This window comes from Triticum aestivum, chromosome 2D (genome assembly GCF_018294505.1).
Source record: "Triticum aestivum cultivar Chinese Spring chromosome 2D, IWGSC CS RefSeq v2.1, whole genome shotgun sequence".
NCBI classification, from domain to species: Eukaryota; Viridiplantae; Streptophyta; class Magnoliopsida; order Poales; family Poaceae; genus Triticum; species Triticum aestivum.
The window spans coordinates 44913641-44921322 of record NC_057799.1 but is presented as its reverse complement, the minus strand read 5'-3'; the positions used below and the strand labels follow the sequence as shown (position 1 = coordinate 44921322).

Here is a 7682-nt window from a genome sequence, read left to right as displayed (position 1 = left end):
GGGCACCCCGCACCTCGCCCCGCCCCGCACGCCTCGCCCTCACCCCGCCTGCCTCGCCGCCGTCCACGCCTCGCCTCGCCCCGCTCGCTACATCGCCGGAGCTGTCGGTGCTCGTCCATGGCCAGAGAGAAAAAAGGAGGAGAGAGAGGTGAGGATGACACATGGGCCCAGCCGGACATGCAGCGGACGAGGACGCCACAAATTTGTCCGTTTCGTGTCTGTTTTCACCCCAAAGCCAGACCAAGTTTGGGCCGCGAATGGGGTCGAACGGACAGAAAACGGACAGAAAAATCAGATGGGGTCTGCGGGTGGGTGCCGTCTTTTGTCCGTTTTACCCCAAACGGACATACCCGGACAGAATAGGGTCGTGCGGTGGAGTTGGCCTTAAATCAACGAGCTCTCCTGCCTTTTTGCCTGCCCCCGCACCACACCTGCCACGCACGCCGCTCCAGCTCCCCGATCATCCATGTTGGAAATTGTGGGCTATACGGTCTACCCTCTAATTCTTCTGCCTTATCCATGGTGCCGCTCACAATGCGTATTGAGGCTAGAGGGTAGGGACTTATTTATAAACTCCACGTCCAGGTGTTTTATTATTCCACCTGTTTCCGAAAAGATCCGTATGACTCCTATGCAATGTTACCAACCACGATAAAACATGTCAGTTTTCCAAGTCTAAATATACTAGTCCCTAGCACACATGTGTGAGTCATGTGCCATGATTAGATTGTACATGTGAGATTAACTTTCAATCTTAATCATGTGGGTCAACAGCCTGCAGAGCCCATCCTGCAAAACAAACCCAGCTCTTCCACCCTGTGATGTCCCGGGAAAAATACGTACGTACATATAAAATTCCAGTAGAGTTGATCCCTATTAATTCCTCTATTGTATTCCATCACAGTCGTCCTCGGCACCTCGAGTATTACTTCCTTGAGTGAAATTCCGCATCAGTTATTCCCCGTCACAAACATTAATAATGTAAGCATTTCCAAGTTAATTTAAATAAACACTCCCTTTGTTCCTAGATATAGGGTGTATGGTTTTTGGCACGGAAATTAAAAAACACACGTGGAGGAAAAATTTCACAAGTTTTGAGTGAGATTACACATGACTAAGGGCCTGTTCTGAACCTCTCTGAGCTTCCCAAACTCCACAAAATCAGCTTCTGGAGCTAGCTTCAAACTCCACCTGGTGATTAGCAAACCGTTCGGCACGCTCGTAGCTTCTCCCAGAGATTTGGCCCAGTTGGGGAGGTTGTAGGCCTGTTCCGCGCTGGTATAGGCCCGCTGGAAACAGCCCAGCTCGGGAGCAGCCCAATGGAGGACCTTGTTTGACGCTGGTATAGGCCCGCTGAAAACAGCCTAGATCGGGAGCAGCTGCCATGGGTGGACCTTGGGAAGAAGAAAGGGAGCTCGGGGTGGTCTTCTGGATGGGAACCGGCCGGGATGGCCCTGTATATGCCGGATCCGGCAGTGGAGCGGAGCGCCGGCCGACTGAGGGGTGGATCCGGCTGTGGCGGCGGGGGTGGCGGCGGTGGAAGGTTAGGTCGAGGGAGGGAGACGAGCGCAACGATTCGAACGCGAGCGTGGCCTGTCGACTTGGGAAGCTGGCTCTCCGAAGCGTTTTCTTTAGCGGTGGCAGTCTCGTTGTAAATACGGGCAACTCCAGTTTCTTGTTTTTCTGGAGCTGGGCTTTCCGGGCTTCATGATTTTACACGTGAGCGGGGCTGAGCTTCTCAAATCCAGCTTCTTCTCAAATAAACGTTCGGGACAGCTTCACACAAGAAGTTTTAGGAGCTAGAAGCTGTAGGAGATCAGAACAGGCCCATAATTAACATGAGAAAATAGAGGAGCTTACATGATATAAGGAAATGTAATCAAATTCCTAAAAAAATTATCCAAACAAATGGTGCAACGCAATACATCTTATATTTTGGACTTTTTCTCAAAAATCTATACAACTTATATCAAGGAACAGGGGGAGTAATAATCATGTTGAATAAATGTTGAAAGCCACATAAATATCCAACAATCCGTACAGTCACCACCGCGCCGGCATTGTTAGCAACTGGCCGTAGCGTATCGATGTCTATGCCACGCGCCGGCCGGTTCCTGTTCTGCATTGCCGCCGTGGCCGCGGTGGTGCTCGTCGTGGTGCCGCCGGCGGGCGTGGCCGGCCACACGAGGGGTGTGCGGCCGGGGCAGGCGGCGGGGCGGCCGTTCCCGGAGAACGCGACGCGGGCGGAGGAACTGGAGCGGCTGTTCATGCGGTGGGTGCGGTACGTGGGCGGCCTCAAGCACAGCACCTTCCACCACGCGCCGCTGGCCCGCGCGTTCCCGTCCTACTCGCTCATCGTCAACAAGGACCCCGCGGCCGGCGACTTCACGTCCGTCCAGGCCGCCGTCGACTCGCTCCCGACCATCAACCTCGTCCGCGTCGTCATCAAGGTCAACGCCGGCACATACACGTACGTGCATTGCCCCTGCCCCCCTGCCTTCTGCCGTTGCCAGGCCCTGTTTACTTTGCTGCCTCCATTGGAGGCGAGCTCCGAAGATGCGTGCGTGCATCCATCCATCCATCCATCCATGATCAGAGGTTCACGGGAGGAGGAAGGAGGCGTTTCCTTGAATCGAGGGCGTCTGGGAAAAGGCCCACCAAGATAAGAAGCCCACTCCTGACTGGCTGTAGCGTAGCTATACTCACATTATCACATTTTCCCTGGATGCTTCAAACTGATTTACCATTGAAAACTTCTAGCTGTTGTGGCATTTTGGCTACGATTTTCGCCGTGTCTTAGAATTCTGGCTTCCCACAACTTGGTCGCAGGGAGAAGGTGACGATCTCGTCGATGCGCGCGTTCATCACCCTGGAGGGCGCCGGCGCCGACAAGACGATCGTGCAGTGGGGCGACACGGCGGACACGCCCGCCGGGCCGAGGGGGCGCCCGCTGGGCACGTACGGCTCCGCGTCGTTCGCCGTGAACGCGCAGTACTTCATCGCCAGGAACATCACCTTCAAGGTACGTAACTCTCCACCGCCGCTGTCCCCGCTGCTCGGTGCTCCATGTCCTAACACACGCTTGCGTTGGCAGAACACGGCGCCGGTGCCGAATGCGGGGGCGACGGGGAAGCAGGCGGTGGCGCTGCGGGTGTCGGCGGACAACGCGGCGTTCGTGGGGTGCCGGTTCCTGGGCGCGCAGGACACGCTCTACGACCAGTCGGGGCGCCACTACTACAAGGACTGCTACATCGAGGGGTCCATCGACTTCATCTTCGGCAACGCGTTCTCCCTCTACGAGGTACGTGCGTGCTCTCCTCTTCCTCGATGCCTCGACGCTCCATTGCCGGTCCTTCCACGTACGAGCGAGGTGCATGCTGAGCAGCGAGAGGAAAACAGAGCATGTACGACTAGCACGAAAACAGAGTAAAATCAGAGAGCCGGCAAACATCTGTGGCACGCAATGCTAGGATTTTGTTCCGTGACCGGTTGCAGTCGCAATCTTGGCGTCTTCGCCCGACTCGTCACAGCGGCTGAATCATGCATGCACACGGCCTCTTGCTGCTGTCCGTTTGTGCCCCCGGCGCCGCGACCGGCGCCCCGGCGGCCCTACACCCACATGCTCGATAAACGTCAAATATTTCCGTCACGTCTCGCGCCCACGGTCACACCGGGGATCCCCATGTTTTCTGTTGCGCTTTTCTAGATTCACGAACAGTTAAAAAATACAGATATGCTAATGTGCTGTGACGAGGAATATATATGAATGTGTGCGTGGTGTGGGTGCAGGGTTGCCACGTGCACGCGATCGCGCGGGACTACGGGGCGCTGACGGCGCAGAACCGGCAGAGCTTGCTGGAGGAAGGACACGGGGTTCTCGTTCGTCAACTGCAGGGTGACGGGGTCGGGGGCGCTCTACCTGGGCCGGGCCTGGGGCACCTTCTCCCGCGTCGTCTTCGCCTACACCTACATAGACGACATCATCGTCCCGCACGGCTGGTACAACTGGGGCGACCCCAGCCGCGAGCTGTACGCTCTTTCACTCTTCCTTTCTTTTCCACCGTCTCCGTCCTCTCCCCTCTTCCGGTTTCTGACGGTGGATGATGATGATGATGACGCAGGACGGTGTACTACGGGCAGTACAAGTGCACCGGGCCCGGCGCGAGCTACTCCGGCAGGGTGTCGTGGTCGCGGGAGCTCACCGACGAGGAGGCCAAGCCCTTCATCTCGCTCAGCTTCATCGACGGCACCGAGTGGATCAGGATCTGACCCAGGTCGCGTTCCATGTAGTAACACGCACACACGGCATGTAAAGAGGAGGAAGATATAAATGAATTTATAAAAATTCTTTTGCAGTTTCATTTTACTACATGGTACAAACCCATGCATTCATATACACGCACATCAAACTAAAACTAAAGGCAATTTTTAGCATGCACCTCAAACTAACTAAAACTCAAACGTATACACTATCCTTATGAGAAGAGAGATTGTGTCGGCAAATTTGGAGTTTAACAATGTACCACACATCGCCCGCCAGCTTCACAAGCGCAACGCCCCCGCACTCCTATTCAAACTTGATATTGGCAAGGCGTTCGCCTCGGTCAAATGGGGGTACCTCCTCGATCTTCTTCAACGGAGAGGGTTCCCAAGCAAGTTTAGGAATTTGATTGAGGCCCTCCTTTGCTTTTCATCTTTGAGTGAGTATAAAAATTATTAGAAAGTATAGGATAGACTAAGATTTGGTTCTGCCTTGTTTTCTATTTCAAGTTGGTCTTTGTACTCCTATATATATTCCCACGAGGCTTAAGCAATCCATCATCAAAACAATTCCACCAATCCTCTCTCTCCCTTCTAACATGATATCTATCGCAAGTCGATCCTAAACCCTAACCGCCGCCGCTTCCGCACCCGCGCGCCGCCCCCGGGGCGGTCGGCCTTCATGACCGCCGTCGGAGGCCGCGCCGCCCGTACCTAGGATTCGCCCGCCGGTTGTGTTGACCGGCTGCCCTAGAGAGTCTTTTTCCCGAGCCCTTGCTCCGGGTTTTTCTCTCTCTCGCCGTTCGTCTTGATCGGCGTCTTTGTTTTTGGTTTTCTGATCTAAGATCGGTTTGCGTCGCCCACCGCCCATCGACCTTCGCGCGCCTCTACTTCAACTACGGCGTCGACTACACCGACCTCTGCTTCGACTGTGCGACCTGACTCCGAGGGACGCCCGCCATCCGTCGTTCCACCCGTCGTTGTCCGTCGGTCCGTCATCGCCTGTCGTTCCGATCTGATCTTGGCCTCCACCAACTCTCGCCTCCACTCCAGATCTGACACGGCGTCGCAGGATTCACGCATGCTCACCGTGTATGAAGCTGCCCAGTCGTCTGCGTGGCACGAGGCCAACCCACGCCGTCGCGCGCTCCCTCGGGCGTGGTTGGCGTTGATGCGGCCGGCTGCTCGTGTTGACTCACTGGACCACATGTCCGTGCATGGCTCAAGTATGGTTGCGATATGTGGCTACTCGCACCTACGTGTTTCCACCAAGTTGCATGTGGCCACGTCCATCCGACGCACGCCCTGCGGAACTTCGACTTCGCGGGCGTTTGGACTGATCACCTGAGCGTACGCGATTCACTTCATCCACGCCGCGCGGTCAATCTGATCAGTTGTTCGCGCGCGCTCTACAGGTTTCTGTGAAGATTGTCATCGACCACGCGCACATATTCACCGATCGAGCATCGGGCTGCCGCTGCGTCGCCTCATCGGGCCGCAGCGTCGCTGTCCCGTGGTTCTTCTTCCGGCTGCACCGACCCGCGTCACCACTGCGTCGCCCCTTCGGACTGTAGCGCCGCGGTCCGCGGTCTCCGTCGCCGCCCCGAGGTCTTCCCCCGTCGCCCCGACCCGCCTGCCGCCGCTGCGTCGCCCTTCGGGTAGGGGGTCTCCAGCACCAGCCCGTCGCCAGCGTCGCCGTCATCTACCCCGACTGTCGGTGTCAAAACCGACGGATCTCGGATAGGGGGTCCCGAACTGTGCGTCTAAGGTCGATGGTAACAGGAGACGGGGGACACAATGTTACCCAGGTTCGGGCCCTCTCTATGGAGGTAATACCCTACTTCCTGCTTGATTGATCTTGATGAATATGAGTATTACAAGAGTTGATCTACCACGAAATCGTAATGGTTAAAACCCTAGAAGCCTGTATGACTACGATTATGATTCTGCCTATGGACTAAACCCTCCGGTTTATATAAACACCGGAGGGGACTAGGGTTTACACAAAGTCGGTTACAGAGAAAAGAATCTTAATATCCGATCGCCAAGCTTGCCATCCACGCCAAGGAGAGTTCCATCCGGACACGGGAGAGAGTCTTCGGTCTTGTATCTTCATAGCCCATTAGTCCGGCCCACGTACTATAGTCCGGATGTCCGAGGACCCCTTAATTCAGGACTCCCTCAGTAGCCCCTGAACCAGGCTTCAATGACGAGGTGTCCGGCACGCAGATTGTCTTCGACATTGCAAGGCGGGTTCCTTCTCCGAATACTCCAACATAATCTTCGGACGCAACGAACGTCTCCGGCTCTGCAAAACAAATTCCACACACAACCGCAGAGAGTATAATATTTCACGAGTCCAATCCGCTGACAACTTTTGTGGTGTGATGCCACGTCACCGCCCGGTCATTATTTCGAACCGTTTTTCAGCCTGCCGGTCCACGTTTTGAGACGCGGTTTTCATTGACACGTCTTGTCAAAGCAGAGATCGTGTCCCCTTATTGCGGGATTCTCATCAATACGGGCGTGGATAACCCAACCGTTCGGTTGGCATGATTCCTTAGGAGTAGGCATGTTTTAAGGCTTAGGAGGAGGCGTTTGATATTCATTGCCTTTATAAAGGGGGGTTAAGACCCGTCTTTCTCCTCTACGCCAACCCTTCCTTCAACCTTTCCAGCCTCGAGTTCCAACACTCAAAGTTCAATTCAATTGCTCCGAGCCTCCCAGTCATGTCCGGACCCAGTCTTCAAGGCCGGTGGGTGGCTTCCTCTGTCACAGAGGAGGATATCGCGATGCTCCGGGCGGCAAGATACCTGACCGCGGAAATCCCCCACAGGCTTCCTGCTCAAGGGCAGGTCATTCCTACTCCCAGATCCGGCGAGAGGGTCGTATTCATCCCCCACTTCCTCCGGGGGCTAGGATTCGCGCTCCATCCCTTCGTTCGAGGGCTCATGTTCTATTACGGGCTAGATTTTCATGATCTAGCTCCGGACTCCTTCCTTCATATCTCATCGTTCATCATCATGTGCGAGGCCTTTCTCCGCACCCCCCCACTACTGGAATCTGGCAATTTGCCGTCTGCCACCTCTTTGCCGTCCGCCAGCTAACGGCAAAGAGCCTCTTTGCCGTCCGCTTCCACAAAGCGGACGGCAAAGAAAGTGCAGAAGGCAAAAAGTCTATTTGTCGTTCGTTGTTTCTTTGCCGTCGGCAGACGGCAAAGGGCCAGGTGGGCCGCACAGGGCATGGCGTGGCTAGGTCAGGTTCTTTGCCGTCCGCCAGCAGACGGCAAAGAGGAGACGTGGGCCAGCCCTAAACGGCCGCCCTCTTTGCCGTCTGCTAGCAGACGACAAAGAAGGCCCACTTAACGGGCCGAGCTGTCTCCCCCTCTCTTTCTCTATCTTCCTCCCGCGCGCCCGCCTCTC

The 7682-nt window shown here is 55.6% G+C and overlaps 1 pseudogene; it reads left to right on the top strand.

The window, feature by feature from the left end:
• Positions 1 to 2065: 2065 nt before the first annotated feature.
• LOC123048619 (probable pectinesterase 53) lies at positions 2066 to 4338 on the top strand (annotated as a pseudogene).
• Positions 4339 to 7682: the final 3344 nt, after the last annotated feature.